Genomic DNA, 18216 nt, shown 5'->3' with positions numbered 1-18216 from the left:
GATGCCTCTTGTGTGAAGCATTCGAGCTACATTTTTCATTAGCCTCGTAAAAACCTGAGGAGCGGTACTTAGGCCGAAACATAGGGCTCGAAATTGGAAAGTTTCTCCCCTGTGCACAAACCTCAGGTATTTCCTGGAGCTCGGGTGAATGGGAATATGGAAATACGCATCTTGAAGATCCATAGACACCATCCAGTCGTGCTGTCTGACTGCTGCTAGAACGGACTTGGTTGTTTCCATCGTGAATCTTGTCTTTTGAACAAACACGTTGAGAGCGCTCACATCTAGCACCGGTCTCCATCCCCCCGAGCTTTTGGGAACCAGGAACAGACGATTGTAAAAACCTGGAGATTCCGGATCCAAAACTTTCTCTATAGCTTGTTTTTGTAGCAGCAGAACAAACTGCTGTTGCAGAGCGTCCGCTCTCATTTTCGTTCTGTAATTGGCCGAAAGGTCTACCGGCCTTGTAGCTAAAGGTGGCTTCCTGAGGAAAGGGATCTTGTACCCTTCCTTGATTAATTGAACGGACCATGGATCCGCTCCTCTCTTCTCCCATTCCAGCCAGAAGTGTGTTAGTCTGGCTCCAACCGCTGTCTGAAGGAGAGTCTTCTCAGACTCTGCTTCTCCCTTGTCTATTGCTTCTTCTCGTAGATCTTTTGATCGTAGGTCTTGAATTTCTTCTACTGAGAGTTCTGCCTCGAAAGGGCTGAATAACAGGAGCTTCCCCTATAATCTTCTGAGAGGCGAAGCTAGAGGGTAAAACTTTCTTTGCAGTTTTGGTGATTAAATCTTGGGTTGTCTTTTGAGTTAGAGCTGAGGATACCTCCTTCACTAATTCCTGAGGAAAAAGATGCGTCGAAAGAGGAGCATAAAGGAGTTCTGCCTTTTGGATGGGTGTAACCCCATTGGCAAGAAAGGAACAAAGATGTGCTCTTTTCTTCAAGACTCCCGCAGAAAAGAGAGCTGCCAATTCGTTGGCTCCATCTCTGACAGCCTTGTCCATGCAGGACATAACATGAATGAGGTCTTTGGTGTCTGAGTCTAATAAGGTCTCAGTCTTCTTACCCAAAGCTCCCAGAGTCCAATCTAGGAAATTGAAGACTTCGAAAGCCCTAAAAATTCCTTTCAAGATGTGATCCATTTCCGAAGGAGACCAGAAAACCTTGGATTTACCCATTGCAGTCCTACGAGAAGCGTCGACCAGAGAAGAGAAGTCTCCCTGGGAAGAGGCAGGAACTCCCAGGCCGGGAGCTTCTCCAGTCTCATACCAAATGCTAGACCTTGACGTAAGTCTAGCTGGAGGAAAAGAGAACACTGTTCGTCCTTGATCCTTTTTGGACTTCATCCATTCTTCCATAACTTTCAAGGCTCGCTTGGAGGAACGAGACATGATCATTTTAGTAAAAATAGTCTTCTTTGGTGTCTTCCCGAGAGTAAATTCCGAGGGAGGAGAACGGGGGGCGGCAGGTACGAAGTTGTCCGGAAAAAGATCCGTAAACACTTTCATCAACTTCTTCAAGTCTGAGGAAGGAAGTTGCGATCCTTGCTCCTCTTCATCGGAAACTTTCTCGAGGAGAACATCTGGAGAAGGAAGAAGATCGTCGTTGTCCTTCGCTTCCTCCGAAAGCTGTACTGAAACCGAGGTAGCGGCGTCCTGTCTACTAGTCGCTGCCTCCAAAACAAGAGAATCCTCAATCAAAACGTCCTGTGGATAACGGTCTTGACGCTCGGTATCCTGACTCCCAACTGCACGAGTATCCTGGCAGCCAATATCATGACGCTTGGCGTCCTGGCGTTCAACTTCGTGACGCCTATCGACCCGGCGTCCAGATTCTTGACGTTCGGCGTCCTGGCGTCCAAGCTCTTGACGCTTGGCGTCCTGGCGTCCATCTTCCTGCACTACTCGGGCGTCCTGGTGACTGGGCTTCTGACGATCGTTGTCCTTTCCAACCTTAAGGCCGCTTGAGAGCTGGCCGCCCGTGCGACATCTGTCAAAAGCTTCCTGAGGCTGACGAGAACTGATCGAGGCCCTTAGAGAAGGAGAAACATTCTTCCCTCGTTCGCTGTCACGCCGCCCCTTGAAGTCACTTGAGCACTGGCCGCCTGTGCGACATCGGGCAAAAGTTTCCTCGGTGCGACGAACAGCCAAAGGAGGGGAAAATTTATCTGCCCTTTCTGCAGGTTGGCAAGCTTGCATAACGGAAGACAGCTTCTGATGCATATCCTTTAGTAGAGACCATTGTGGAGCTTCCTTCTGTTGATAACTGACTGGAGAAGGCGCAATATTCGCTACGCCCTCAACTAATTGAACAGATTGAGGAGGGTGTTCTGGGGACAATTCCCAATTCGAAGGAGGAGGGGGAGCGTGAACCGAAGAAAGAAAAGCGTCCGACGTTTTCTTGCTGCCAGGCGTCCTGGTTGAAACAAGCAATTTACGCCTGCACTTGGAGGGGGAGCTACCTTCAGAACTAAAGCGTTCAGGACTGCTCCAATGGCTACACCCCGGAGCCTGAGAATACTCAACACGGTGTCCTTCAACATATGGGAACTTCCTCTTGAGAGGTCTAGACTCACAGACCCGACGCCAGCCCCGTTTGGGGACTGCGTCCTCAGAAGACGAAGAACACGTATTAACCTCGCCTTTCCTATAGCGAGGGTGAGCGTCCTGGGAAGCGTCTACAGGAACACTCGAGGGGACGACCGCTCGGGAGCTAAAATCTCTCGCCTCCCTTCGCCTGTCGACTTTCCTTCTCCCAGGGGTTGGGGAGCTTGGAAGAGGTCTAGGGCTAGGAGCACGACAGATCCGAGCGGCCGCACCCTCCACTTCACTAACTTTATCACCAACACTTGCAATTTCTAGATCTCTCATGTTCGACCACAATTTCCCTCTGTCTTGAGCGAGGGATTCAACACGTTGGCCAAGGGCTTGAATGGCCGCCATCATATCCTTGAGGGATGGGTCTTTACCTGAATCAGTAGGGGGATCAGGAACTACCACTACGGGGGAATGATCAGAAGGTTCATTAGTTCGGGACAACGAATCATTAAAATCCTGGCTACCTTTGGAAGAGCAAGACAAAGCACTCTTGGCTCTTCTGAGCCGGTCCCTTTCAAGTTTCCTTACGTAGCGGTTATACTCGATCCACTCTCTTTCAGAAAGACCCAAGCACTCATCGCATCTATCTCGTAACTCACACCTCTTGCCCCTACATTTCGTACATACCGAATGAGGATCTAAAGAGGCTTTAGCTAGCCGAGTCTTACATCCCTTAACACACATTCGCACACTCGAGGAGTCAGACATGGTAGCAAATCCAAAGAGAGATCAAAATACAAGTTCCAAGGGTCAAAACCAAATTAACTAGTAAAGAAAGTCCAAGACAAATTCCAAAAAACGAGCGAAAGCCGAAGCCAAAGTGTACTTCACCAAAATTTGCGAAAAAACACGGGCTGAAAGAGTGAAATTCCAAACGATGTCACCGGAATGGCGGCAGGGAAGATCTGAGGAATACCTGGTGTGGTTCCAGATACCTGGATAGAGGGCGCATAGGTGGACCACCTGACATACCTATCGGCGATTGCCGCGAGTTTTGAAATTCTGCCGTGACGTCAGGGACTTAAGCTATATATATAACTACCAGTTAAGTCAGATGTTTAAAATTAATCATTTATATTCCTGTGGGAACAAATAACTTTTTAACAAGGAAAGCAACAACACAGTAAGAATTGAAATGGCTTCACTGCCCTTATGCCTAAAATATGACCAAACTCTCTTTAAGCCTAGCTTATTGCTAACAGCAATAAGCTGTTATATCAAGTTTTAATTTCACACCAACATGGGATTCACACTGTATCTTCATTGGTTGAATGATGGTCATTTTGGTGTTTTCCTCATGGAATATCATGGGCAAATGACCAACAACTAACTTATTTAGTGATCATACCTAATTCATAAGTTCACTGTAGTTATTCTTAAGGAGTTTGTAATTTCTTGTACATTCCTTGTGAGGTCTTAGGCACTTTAGCATAAGATAGAAGCACCACTATTTTGTCCTATAAAACTAGTCTTATCCTCCAGCTGATGTAATTTTTAAATTTTCACTCCTACTTTCCCTTCCTTGTTAATGTTTAGTAAAACACTACCTGTCATGCCTGGAACATAGGAGAAATGACCAAACCTTAATACTTGTTAACTGACCTTTTATAGCTTTATTATTGAATTTTCATAAGTTTACCATTGCTAAAACATAATACCTATTTAAAGTTTGACATATAACAACCAATGAAGCAAAAACATTTCTGTCAATAATTCAAACTTGCAAAGGAAACAAAACAATTCTTACAAAATTAAGGTAAGCTATGTACAAGTTAAGTTGGGAGGATTAAGAGCCCTGGCCAGGGGACTTGGCATCCTTGGTTGGGCTAGATTAGGATGCATGTGTGTGCTTTCCTCTATATTTACAGTAACTAAGTCAGGTTAGAGAGGAGGGTTATGGGTTAAGGTTACAAAGGAGGGTTCATGGGAGGTCAAAGTCTCCAGCCAAAAAATACCTCACTGTCCTAAGTCAGGGTAGGAGGCAGCTTTATAGTGCACTAAAATTTATGGGAGATTAGGTTGGAAGGTCAAGGGGTTGAAATCCTTAGTCAGGATTAGTGAAGGTTAGGTCACCAAGTGTTCCTGTAATTGCTCTTATCACAGCTTCATGATTTATATGCAAGTACTTTTCAGTTTTACTGTGCAGACACGTGAGGTAACATTTATTAGACGGTAATCTTTAATTTTGTTTTATGTTGAAGTACCTACGGTGGATTTACTGGCTACTTAAGGATAGCCAGTTCCTTGTATCACACAGTTCCTAGTTGACTAGAGCTAATGACCACTCTCACCACCCACTGATTTTTAACCTAGGTCATCTACCAGGTGCCCAAAGTTGAAGCTGAATATTACAAAGGTCCTTAACACCAGGCTCTTAGCATCATGCATGACAGAAACAATGATGATGATGTTTTCTGTGATTTATGCATTTTTACTTGTTCCAAAGAACCAGATTAAATATTCAAAATTTCTTAGCACACAACACCGCCATTACAAAATTAGGTTAGTACTATATCAGAGGCGCTTTGCATAACAGAACATTGGAGGCAATGATGAGAAAGACGATGTTTTATGCACACTATATATTTCATACCTTTCCAAAGAACCACACTAAATAATTCACATATTTCACACTTCCATAACACACGAAACCCGTCACTATAAAATTAACTATAAGGTTATTTAGGGACCTCCTGAACAGGTAGGACCTAGCATCCTAAGTACAAAAAAAATTAGGAAACATCCTTTTATTTTACTTGTGATATACAGCAACAAGGTGAGGTTAGGCCTACATGGGAGGATCAGGGGGAGGGGGGGATTGGACCTGGCATTGACCACACATAATCTAAGGCATTCTACATTAGGTTAGGTTAGGGTTCAAGGGGGAATCCTGCTCTCTGCGAGACAGGACCTGGTTCCCTATGTCAGGTAAGTTAGATTAGAATTTATCCTTAATATTGCTCCTGTAACATTTTCATACTTTATATCTTTTTATAGTTATATACTGATTATATATGTGAACCAACAGTTTTTTCTGATGATTTATGTATTTTGTACCATTCCTGTTGGTGCAATCCATTTTTTTTTTTTCTTTTTTTGTCACCAAACCCTGGATTCCCTCCTAGGTCCCTCACTAATTATCAGATATAAGGTATTGAAAATAAACTACAAACACAAGTTGTCAAAATGAATGAAACACATAAGTGGAAGAGCAATACATGAATCATGCTTATCAAGAAATTTATTTACTATATAATTACCAAAATAGCCTACTTTTATCCAAGAAAATTAGGTGTTGAAACTCACATTCTCATAAAGTTCTAGGCACCAAGACTTTTAGGAATAAACTTTCATGGCTTAGCTTGCTTTGATGGTCAAGTTTACTAGCCTACTTTGGACTTAAAAGTAATTATGACCAAAGCCTAGGTTAGACAGTTATGAAAGAACTGGTGTCAAAGGCCACTGACTCTCAAGAACTGATGCAGGAGGTCAGGAGGTAAGGTAAACATTGAGAACAACCACTTTTTGAATAAACTTTTGGCAATAATAAATTACTTTAATTCCTAGCCAAAGACATGAACCTTATACTTTTCCGACTAGATATCTCCTGTTTTATGCATTTCTAACCAATTACTCTCGATGCAAAAATATTTTTGTTTTCTTCTCCTCCCTACCCAACAATTATGAGGGAGCGCTGGAGCAAACCTGGACTTTCAGAGTGGGGAAAATCAAAAACGAGTGCAATGTACCAATCAGAAAGTAAGGAGTGCAAAAATCACATTATCAGCCACAAAATGCACAGGCCTAGCTCATACAAATCAACAGTAAGTCACAAAAAATTTAAAATGTAGCAAGGACAGCTATAAGAATGCATCCTTACCTAACATGCCCTAACCTAACTGTTATAGGATGCAAGGTCCTTATCTGAGTAAAACTAAATACTGTATTGCAAGCTGGTTCCTGCTAGTCGACAACCAGAATATTTACCCACTTTCGTTTATGTTTATGATATTTACCATTTTTTGTTCATGGTTTTACGTTCATCCCCTAGGCACCCATTGTGCATGTAAACTGGTAGTTCATGGTAATGGTCTTCAGTTTTACCTTTATCTGGCCTGTCACCACCTCCTAACCTGACCTAGCCTAGAGAGCTATATATGTCATGAGTAAAATACAAGGAGACATCCTAACCTAACTTAGTGCACCTAGTCCTCTTTGACAATCATAAACTAGAGGCTTAATATCACACCTAGGCCTATGTATCTTTAGACTAATGTGTGTGCAGTCATATGAGCATCAATTTTAATCATTTAAAAAATTGAAATAAACTAGAAATACGACATTGTAATAACAAAAAGGATAGGCTATGTAATAAAACAATTTCCAGATGTTTTAAAATTAAGCACCTTACGATGTTATGTAATTAGCCTGGTAGAACTATATAGGCTAGTAGCTCCGCGGCGGCGACAGCACTATAACTTGACTTTTTCAACAGTGTTTTGGTTGCTAATTATGAATTTACCTTTAATTATTGGCGCTCAAGTGTAATTAACCTGTAATTAACCCCAAAGTCCACCCAACAAGGGGTTTCCATACACAATCTTCACAAGACAGAGCACGGGTACGTCTGTTTCGAACAGTTCATATCCCGTCCGGCAAGTGCACTAACATGTTAACGTATGGGTACCCAACACCCCCGGGCAAGTACTAAACACGGCGAAGGGACATTCCATTTGTCCGACAACAAATAGAAGCACCGCCAGTATCAGAACCGGTTATTTTTCGTTAGACTCCAGCCACATCCCGCTTTATAATTTATATTTTTCTTGGGTAAATCACATCAAAACAAAAAATTTCTTCTCAATACATAACCTTCGCAAATGCCTAATAGCAGAGAAAAATAAGGACTTGTAAGGTAAGACAATACCAGCCCCCGCCCCCTCCATAACTAATACGGCAAAATTGTAACCAGTAAACACCCCTAGTTTACGTTAGGTTGGTATTTTTAGGTTCTTTTACTACCTTATCATTGCCTGGCCATTTTTGCATGAAAAATCCAAAATGGTTTTTCATGCAAAAATGGCTAGCTGGCACCTTTGGAAATGGCAGGCTGGAGTCTTCCGAAAAATTACCTCAGAACCCCTAAAAGTGTGGAAAAAAACAGTTGAAAAGGCAAAAACAGGCGCGGAGCTAATATATAGAATTACCATTAGCCTTACCCAAGGGCAATGGTAGCCTACAATAGATTATGCAGACAATGTAGGCCTAGTTCACATCTAACCTCACTTGCCATCTTGAGGATTTTTCAAGTGATTCGTCACATCTTTAAAATTAAATAAGGTAATACTATGATACTTTTATTCCTGGCAAAATATATGAACCATGTACTTTTTTTTATTTTGAGCCTTCAAATTTGCAGCCCTAAGATTGCACAAGAAGTTCCCCCTTGCTACCAGGCATACCGAAACTGCCTAGGCCTACGCCTATCAGTAAAAATATTACAGACTTACCTAGGCTATTTCGTGAGTGTTATGATACGCTCCAAGAATGTTACACTGCCTGCGCCAAATTTTGCATAATCCAACTGAATTTTGAGAATTACCGAATGTTGTTTACTCAAAATGATTTAAGGACCACACACACACTTTCGACTACAGGAAGTGCAACCAAAGTAAACTAATGTCAACTACAAGACACAAAATTCTTCTTCTTCTATTCCCAATCCGGTAAGCTGGCTCTTTCTACCAACCAAGGCTGTCTTTTACAGGCGAAGCATTTATCAGGGGGAGGGATTCCTTTGCTTTAACCTATCTATAGAGTCGTTGTACATCTTCTATAATATAAAATGCTACCGTATTCAACATCTCCATCAGTGATCAAGTGGTTCTTACAGTCTAGGAGACCATTGTTAAACAGAAGAAACTCTTGAAAATGAACTAAGTCTAAAAACATCGGGGTGTTTTGACATCAGAATTTATTGTCTTCATTGGTTTTAAAGGGTAGAAAATCATTATGCAACAGGAAAACAAAACAGGTCCCACAAGAGCTCTTGGATAGCGCCTTCAGAGCAACACTGGACATGGAAAATAATGCAATCCCTCAGATTCTTATCTGTAAAACGACTTGGCCCTTTCCCTATGGTAAAAATAACGTCAAAATGACATCATTCGACCATTTCTGATATTAAACTTGGAGTTAACTGAGAATTAAAAGGTTAACGAAGATGAAAGGGTGAATCAGTGTTTTAAGAAAGTTCGGCCTTTTAGAAAGGATGGAGGATGACGATAGGTTAGTGAAAAGGAATGTGTAATTTGGAAGTGCTACGTTGGAGGAAGGTAGGAGAACCTACAAAGTGTTGTATGGAGGGTTTAAAAGAAGCCTTGGAGAGGATGAACCTTAATTTTCAGAAAGCGCAATAGTGTGTGTAGGGTGGATGAGCATCTTAGAGTCTTTTTTGTAGTGGGTTCGACATACTGCTGGTGAGAAATTTACTGTATGGGAAGTTATTCTACTATTGATCAGTCACTGTGAATTTGGCAGCAACCGTTGTGCTGCTTTAACCCCTTGAGCCATCCCCGTTAGGGTAATTGGCTTTAAGTAGCATCTATGTGTTTATATATATATATATATATATATATATATATATATATATAGAGAGAGAGAGAGAGAGAGAGAGAGAGAGAGAGAGAGAGAGAGAGAGAGAGAGAACTTGCTGAGAAACCACATTTGCCAGTCGACAACGAGCCCATTATAACTGCAACCAAAGTGAATTCATCAGTCGGGTTACGAGAATTACAAGCTCAGAACACTGGGGAAATTGCACAACACCGCCGTTCTCTGGATGCGTTTAATTAAGCTTTTTTTTTTTTTTTTTTGCATGCACTTCACGGAAAAGACAGTTGGTTTTTATTGAAAGTCTTAAGGAATTTTGGACTGTCTCAACTATTCCGTACGATTTTTTAAAACAAATTCCACAGAAGTATCAACCTGAGTGACAAGATTTTTAGCTGATTGACGTTTGGTACAATTTACTGGAGCTTAATTTCCTTTAAGAGAAAGCATTCTTTTGAACGAAGGGTTTAGGTTTAAATGTGCTTTTAGAAGTTTGCACTTATATTTCTCAATTTCATAATTTGATGCGCCAAAGGAAAAAAACTTATTGTCGTGTTAAAGAGAAGAAAATATTTTCAACATTTGCACTTCTCTGTAGTGACTGCTCCTTAAGGATCTTTGCGACAGCTCAGAGGTACTTTGTTGATTCAATTTCCTCTAGAGTAGCTTTCGTCGTGACCCTCTTACGTTCCTGAAGATACCCCGCCCACAAGGCATAAACAGTTTTGTCTGGGTTAAATCTTAAGCCATGATAAAAAAATCGAAAAGAATATCATAGAATATAGAATTTAGGCCAAAGGCCGAGCGCTGTGACCTATGAGGTCATTCAGCACTGAAACTGAAATTGACGGTAAAATGGTTTTGAAGGGTGTAACAAGAGGAAAACATCGCAGTTGAACTATGAATCAGTTGTTAGAAGAGGGTGGAAAGTAACATGGAAGAAAGAGAATATGAACGGAGGTACAGTAAAAGGAATGAAAGGGCTTGCAGTTAGGGGCCAAAGTGAAGCTGCAAAGAACCTTAAGTACTGCCTACAGTGCACCGCATGAGGTGCACTGATGGCACTAGCCCCCTGCGGGTCACGATCAATAATGAACTATATTAATTCGCAATAGTGATACTGTCCTGTAGCCCAATTACAATAGGAAATAATCAGCATAACAAAATATACTGCAGGTGACATCGTTAAAGGATATGCTTACCTGCATATTAGGAAGTTGCCATAATTCTTCTCATTAAAGAATAGGAATAAACTGGGAATAGGGACCTTCCAACCATGTCCCGTTGCACGTTCTTATAACTGGACGCATTGCATCCCTTCACTTAACATGCACAAATATACAGTTGTTATTCACGGAGAGTAGCCTCTCTGTCCAATGAGCAATCAGTAAATTTGAGGAGTATTTCTGTCGTCTTCCATATGTTAAGGAAATAATGCCGTGCACTGATTCGTGACTTGCAGGATTATCTGTGAAGTTATTTATTTGCACTAGTTTACGTGATCAAAGGAGATTTCAAAAGCATTTTACTTTTTGTAAATTTTCACACATACTTTATCGACGTGAAATATGTAAATTAACACCCATTGCAATCTAATAGTGGAAGAAAAGAATTATTATCACTTTCTTCTTCCAAGTTTATATAAATCAATAAAATTTAAAATTTTCTAGTAACTCTCTCTCTCTCCATGTCAGATATTAGCCTCTCCCTCTCTTTACACATTCTGCTAATTGTCGGGCATCCCCCTTCCTTCCGCCAACCAGGCCCCGATTTTTTTTTTTTTTTTTTTTACTTCATCTCAGATCATGTTTAGTAGCAGTCCACCTAAAGGGAAACCGATCTAAAACTTACCGCCGTCTTGCAGGATAGTCTTTTTAGACAAGTGTTGTCTCACAGTCGATCTCGATTCTAAAAACAGAGCCTGAATTCGACAGGAATATATACAAAACGGTCAAAGTCAACTTACTTTCCATTTCCTTTTTAGGTTCTTCTTTCAGACTAAAACTCGACTGTGTCACTACCTCTTCCTTACTTTCAGCTGATTCTGTACTGGAGATTGTGTATCCAGTCTTTCCCTCTCACTGAAACCTTCTCCCTTCCTTCTCAGGCCCTTCAGTTTACTGAGACTACTGGCTGCTATAACGCTTTCATTCTCACTGATGGGCACCAGGTAGTTTATGGGCGTTTGCAACTCTGCCTGTCATTTTATTCCCTTTCAGCTCTTCCGAAGTACCGAATGGTATCTCATCCATTTCACAGCAACACCAATCACACTTAACCCCTGTTGTGTTCCCTGCTTCATTCTCTTTCCAGAATACTGTTTGTCAGTTACAGACTGCCTAGAGCTAGAGCACATGCCAACACAAGGTTGGCTAAATCTAAAACGAACGAGTGATTATAATTAAATAGTCATTTGAAAATGCCACAGAGGGCTTAAACAGCTGTCACGACATAAAAAAAAATAAATGGAATAAAGAATTTTACACACTAACGTATGAGAATCGAAAATAATTCCGATGATGCAAAGGTTTCTACAAGAAATGCATTGATGCCATTAAAGCAATTGCTTTTAACCAAAAATATATATATGTAGAATCTACTGGTCACTTTTTACCAGATACATATGTAATTGTATAGCCACAATGCCCTCTTAACTTTCTCGAAAAAGCGTGAAGAGTTCGAGAAAGTTAAGAGGGCATTGTGGCTATTATTACGATTACAAATATATATATATATATATATATATATATATATATATATATATATATATATATATATATATATATATATATATATATATATAATGTGTGTGTGGACGAATACTAGGAAAAGAACGACAGTTGGCTTTTCCCTCCACTTGGAGGGCCACCATAGCAGTCGCCACCGATTTACAGCCCCAAGAGTTATTATAAATCCGAAAACGTAGAATATAGGAGAAATAATAAAATAGCACTATCGCAGACGGAAGAGAACTGAAGCACGGGAAATGGAAACAGCGTCTCTGTTTCTTTAGTATATCGCCGTTTCATTCTGTTTCGTTTTATTTCACCGGTGACATTTTATTAGAGCGCGCCACTGGGACCGGCCATTATTTTTGGATTTCTGAATTCTTTACTGCCTCCTCTACTGCTGCCTTTATTGGGAACTTCATCATGCTCTACTTTGGATGTTTGTTTGTTTATCACGGCCGAATCAGGGAAATGTTTCGTTACTGCCATCCTTTGATCGCTTGTCCACAATGGGAAACAACACTAGTTTCCCTCCGCTGAACTTCTTTCGGCAATCCTCATCAGATTTAACAGTAAGAAGGGAGCTTTTCGCGTTAGCCCTTCTAGTAAATAAACACTTCAAAACCTCCCCCCCTCCCCCGCCCCCATCTCTCTCTCTATTAAATGTTAATGGTTACTTGACGGTAACTATACAACCGGCAACATGAGCCAGATTCGAATTCCGATCGTGGTAGACCGATTAAGCAGCGAATTAAGTAACTAGTCGATTGAGGTAGGTCGTAGTCTGTGTTTAGTAGGGTAAAGTATTTGCCGAGAGCCTGATTAATAGTCCTATCCCCAAGCCTTCTAAGAGAAGGGGAATGTATATAGGCATACACATATACGCAGAAACACATAAACATTACATATATCTGTAAATATATATAATGTATGTATGTATGTATGTAAATATATATATGTATGTATGTATGAAATATATGTACATATTTATTTATATATATATATATATATATATATATATATATACATATATATATATATATATATATATATATATATATATATATATATATATATATATATATATATATATATATATATATATAATTGTGTATGAAGATGCACACACACACTATATATATATATATATATATATATATATATATATATATATATATATATATATATATATATATATATACTGTATATATATATATATATATATATATATATATATATATATATATATATATATCTTTCTCTAATACTAACAACATGTGCTAATTACTCAGGGTCTATGATAACAATATCCTTTCATATATAGATATTAAAAGTTGAACTTCAATTTCGCTCTCATTCAGGACTCCTCCTATAGGCCTACAGCAAATTATTTCACATTCTGAGTAAAACAGATTGAAGTCGGCCTAGAACTATGAAATTGTTTGTATGTTTGTAAAAGTTTCAGAAATTTGTTAGAATATATATATATATATATATATATATATATACATATATATATATATATATATATATATATATATATATATATATATATACATACATACACATATATACACACACACACACAAATCAAGGAGTCTTACAGTTCATACAGTCATATGGGAATGATTATAAAGGATGATGATGATGTGATGATATATAATTTTAAAAATAAATTAACTACCTTTTCTGCCACGCATGAGTAGAGGAAATATCTGGGAATGCATTCACCACCCGATGCAACTCTCATCTGTGGCGCCTAAGGCACTGTCATACGGGCACGTTTTCCAAAAGCAGCCAGTAGTATATACCGAATTCTTCGAACGAATTGTCTTTAATGACTTGTAAGACAAGAGTAACCACTTGTAGCATACCAAATCTACGGGAGGCTGACAGTTATCCATAATCATAGCCAAGTTCTATGACAAGCCCTACAGTTTCATAAACAATTCCATAGTTCTAGGCCGAATTCGGTTTGTTTTACTCAGAATGTGAAATAATTTGCTGTAGACATATACGAGAAGTCATGGAAGACAGAGAAACTGAAGTCAGAATTTTAATATCTATTTATGAAAGCATATTGTCATCACAGACCTAAGAATAATTAACATTTGTTTTTAGTTCTAGAGCAAGATATTTATAAGGAACTCCTTCAGAGGGAGAGAGTGAGAGATAAAGTTTCAAAGGTGGATCCTAATTTACATATTTATTACTTGAGATTGTTATTTGTCATAGAAATATAAACGTTTGGCATCACTTGCTAAGACAGTCAGAGAGAGAGAGAGAGAGAGAGAGAGAGAGAGAGAGAGAGAGAGAGAGAGAGAGAGAGAGGCATGTTTTAAGCTTGAAAGTGACATAAATTTATTTTCTTTAAAGTTTTGTTCTCAAACACAAATAAATGCGTAGCCGTGATAGCTGACACTCAGTTCTGCTCAAGGAACTCGTTGAAAAGAGAGATAAAGGGATTAAGAGAAATCCCTGAGAGAGAGAGAGAGAGAGAGAGAGAGAGAGAGAGAGAGAGAGAGAGAGAGAGAGAGATGGCAACTCCCCTCCTATAATTTTCTGTATTTTTAAGGACTGATATTAACGTCTGGGCTGACGATAGCAAGATTGGCTTAGTGCCTTCTCCCAGTGAGCAGTCGTTCCCTCCCATGAGTAAAGCCATAAGAAAAAAGAACATATTGCAGCAAAAATGCATTTCCTCTCATTTATTAATTTTGATTTAGTTTGGTACATATTGGATATTACGCATTAATGGTTACTCACAGTTTTAACTATACTTCTCGTCGTTTTAATGTAACTATTACTTAAAAATGTTTCATACATTTTTATTGACTTTTTTTCCCCATGTATTTTACCGTCTTTTTCAGAAAACCTGAGTGTGATTTGTGGTAACATTCCAAATGGAAAAGATACTTCCCTTGTATATTTCAGAAGATTAGTTCCTTTTACGGTGAACTAAACTTTCTGGGAGCATCTTCAATCATTCAAGCTCCCACTTGAAGATATCAAGCATCGGGGCAGAGAGTAAACTTTCTTGTTCTTCTGGGTGTTACGATAGTGAGATTTTGACGCGTTAACCTGGAGGGCTCCATATGATTCTTGGAATGTCTGCATTTCTGTGAAAAAAAAAAAAAAAAACGTGGTCCCAGGGTGAAACCAAATAAATGAGCCATCAACAAGTGAATCTACATCATTATCTCATGGAGTGGCTTAACTGACATGACAGAATGGAGCCAGTCGGCCAGTGTAAGCGTAGAAGAGAATCTTAAAAAAAAAGGGGGCAAGGGAAGTAACTTGCAAAAGAAACCAAGTAAAAAATGTGTCGAAATTTCTTCGCCGCAACTGAGTTTTCGGTACATCGTATAATCAAGACCACCGAAAATAGATTTATCTTTCGGGGGTCTCGGTACAATGCTGTATGAGCCGCGGTGGTGGCCTGTCCTATCATGGCTAACTTAACCTTAAATAAAAAAAAAAAACTACTCAGGCTAGAGGACTGCAATTTGGTATGTTTGATGACTGGCGGGTGGATGATCAACATACCAATTTGCAGCCCTCTACCCTCGGTAGTTTATAAGAACTGAGGGCGTACAGAAAACGTGCAGACGGACAGACAAAGCCGGCAGAATAGTTTTCTATTACAGAAAACTAGAAGGGGAAAAGAATTGGGTATGATCATGATGAAGTGCTCTACTCGAAATCTGAAGCTGGTCGCCTCGTTGGAAAAGAAGAAAGGTGCCCGTTAGTAAGAGGGCTAACGATGGAAAAAGAAAAGGATACTCAGTAAAGGGAGGATAATGTGACACGATCATTTATGTTGTTATTTTGGGAACAATAGAGATTCTTTCCCCATCGCTCTGAGAAACAGCACATTCCAGCCAGATACCGGTACTGTCTGTTACCTGGTATTACAGCCTACGTATTGTTATCATTATTATTCATCAAAATGTCGGCATAATCTTATAAAACATGCCAAAGGACCAGAGCTTTATTGAGTATTTAACAGAAAAAACGCCCTTAACGAAAAAAACTTAGCGAATAGAAATATTAGTCAGTCGATAGGCCTATAGATATCCTTTTATTCTATTCTTAATTCGGCTTAAAGTGTAACGTCGCCACTAACATTGTCTTCCCCTCCTCCCATTTACCTTCACTAATTCACACTTCATGATGGGAACGAGAGTGGATAAGATTAAGAATACATGACAATCAGATGCGTTTCGAAGTCCCGTGCTATATAGTCTCAAACCGTAAGCACGGACGGTCCCCCCATCCCACCCCCCGATGGCACCAGTGATGCCAATCATGGGGAAATTTCCCCATGTTCAGGAAATTCAAGGAGTTAATAGGGAATTTTGGCTGATACTGGGTTTTGTTTGCGAAATAAAAATATAATCAAATTCACAAAAAAATCACAATTACTTAGTTTCGAATAAATAATGTAATTACATTAAATAGATAAGAATTGTTTGCATATATATACAGTATACATACATATATACAGTACACACATATATACTGTATATATACACCGTATATAGATATATATATATATATATATATATATATATATTAAGAAATGGCTCACATTTATGCTGAGTAAAGTTGGGAAAATGTTCATTATTTTCAAACCTAAGCCAGTATTTGTATTTTCAGTAATTTCAATTTCATGTAATAGCATCTGCATAAAATCCATGTTGCATATATTTTCCTAATATATTGGTCATCTTAAATATTACTCACTAGTGTACAAATATTCTTAAGAAAAAAGCTTGAAAATTTTTAAACAGGCTTAGGAAAACGAAGAGATTGATAAACCGACTTTCTTTTTGTATTTAGACTGTACTTTGTTATTTGGAGTATATCATATCCGGTTTCCATGTCGTTAATGTATTTGTTGTAGCTTCACCGTCTATGAAACAGAAATTTATAGAAATGAGGAATTTGTGAAGGCTCTGGGGAAAATTTCTCATGGTTGTGAGGGGAAATTTTGAGACAATCACCTGGCAACACAGACTCAGTGGTGGGTGGGTGGGAACCCGTGCCCGACTGCCCGTCGTCGATCGTTGGTCGGTCGTTGTTATCTCGCTCAGTTTCCTTCCAGACGTGAAACGTGTAGGTGATGCTCGACATTTCTGGCGAGACTCGCTCCGTCGCTCGTTCCATTCCCCTGATCTTACACTATAGCAGACATTAAAAAAATGAATACATAATCGTCCGGCATAGTTTTCCCATAATTCTTGTCACTTGTAAATAGACTATTGTTTACTGCTGGAGCGAGATTTCGTCATTTAAAACGTTACTGAAAGCTTAGCCATGAACAAAAAGCAATCACTTCAAAGCTGGAGAATGTGAGAAGGTAAGCAACTGACAGTCTGTATTTAACGCATGCAATTTTGTGTTTTTATTTGTGTCTTGACGGAAAACAGAATCGAAATATTCCAGGTAATTTTTAAGATATAAGTAACTAGGCCTAACTTTTATGCGGACGAATTCTTTACAGCAAGTGAATTTTTTGTGAACGAGGGAGTGCTCGGAAGTTTTTCCAGCCATCAGGAAATCTTATGGCTACGGAATTAACAATATTTTTGCTGATACCCTACCCTATCTTTCTTTGGTACAACATAAAATGTTAGTATGTGCATCCAATTGCATTCCAAGACTGATAGGAAAGCAGTTACAGACTATCTTTGCTAAAAATGTCATTTCGTTCGTAGGCCTACTCTCGTTGTCAGACTAATGAAATTGGTTCGATATTTGTAACGAAAAAATACCTTGCATTTATGTACAGGCTTTTTTTGCATTCTTGGTTCCGTGTTAGGCCTATGTACGTCAGAACCTGTTGCTCGAATGAATGAAATGGTGGTTAAGGCGGCAGATCAGAAAAGTTATGAGAATAGACCCACTTGCTCTCTTAATGGCTGCTGAAGGTCTGGGTCGTGATAGGCCTAAGGAATCAGGGGAACCGTCTGTAATCTCTGATGATAATTTACATTCTGCATTAATTAAGAGGGTCGTTATAGTGGTGGTCTATCTGAAAAGATCAGTGTCGAAGAGGACAACGGCCTTACAACTACTTAGATTCGGCCAGCCTTACAGTTATGATTGTATTTGTTGCCGCTTTTAATGGAAGAAGACGTAAAACGATTTTGTACTTTTACCTTCTGCGAGGGGTAAACATGTATATATTTACATATTTAGGTTGGCGTTATACTTGATGTCCACATCGCAAATGTGTTTATCCTTTCTAAGGATATCTTAACGGTAATTGTTTTC

At 39.3% G+C, this 18216-nt stretch overlaps 2 protein-coding genes across 3 annotated transcripts in view; one reads left to right on the top strand and one right to left on the bottom strand.

The window, feature by feature from the left end:
* Positions 1 to 8270, bottom strand: part of LOC136832808 (uncharacterized) — a 348711-nt gene extending 340441 nt beyond the window's left edge. Inside the window, exon 1 of the mRNA XM_067094392.1 lies at positions 8107 to 8270. The gene's annotated coding sequence lies outside the window, so the exon portion shown is untranslated. The remainder of the gene's footprint in view (positions 1 to 8106) is intronic.
* Positions 8271 to 16965: 8695 nt separating this feature from the next.
* Positions 16966 to 18216, top strand: part of LOC136832806 (glycine receptor subunit alpha-2-like) — a 150528-nt gene continuing 149277 nt past the window's right edge. Inside the window, exon 1 of one of the 2 annotated variants that reach the window (XM_067094389.1) lies at positions 16966 to 17299. The gene's annotated coding sequence lies outside the window, so the exon portion shown is untranslated. The remainder of the gene's footprint in view (positions 17300 to 18216) is intronic. The other variant, XM_067094390.1, reaches the window with a different exon arrangement.

This window comes from Macrobrachium rosenbergii, chromosome 50 (genome assembly GCF_040412425.1).
Source record: "Macrobrachium rosenbergii isolate ZJJX-2024 chromosome 50, ASM4041242v1, whole genome shotgun sequence".
In the NCBI taxonomy this organism is placed as follows: Eukaryota; Metazoa; Arthropoda; class Malacostraca; order Decapoda; family Palaemonidae; genus Macrobrachium; species Macrobrachium rosenbergii.
Note: the sequence above shows the minus strand (reverse complement) of the source record. Positions and strands in the feature narration are given on the sequence as shown.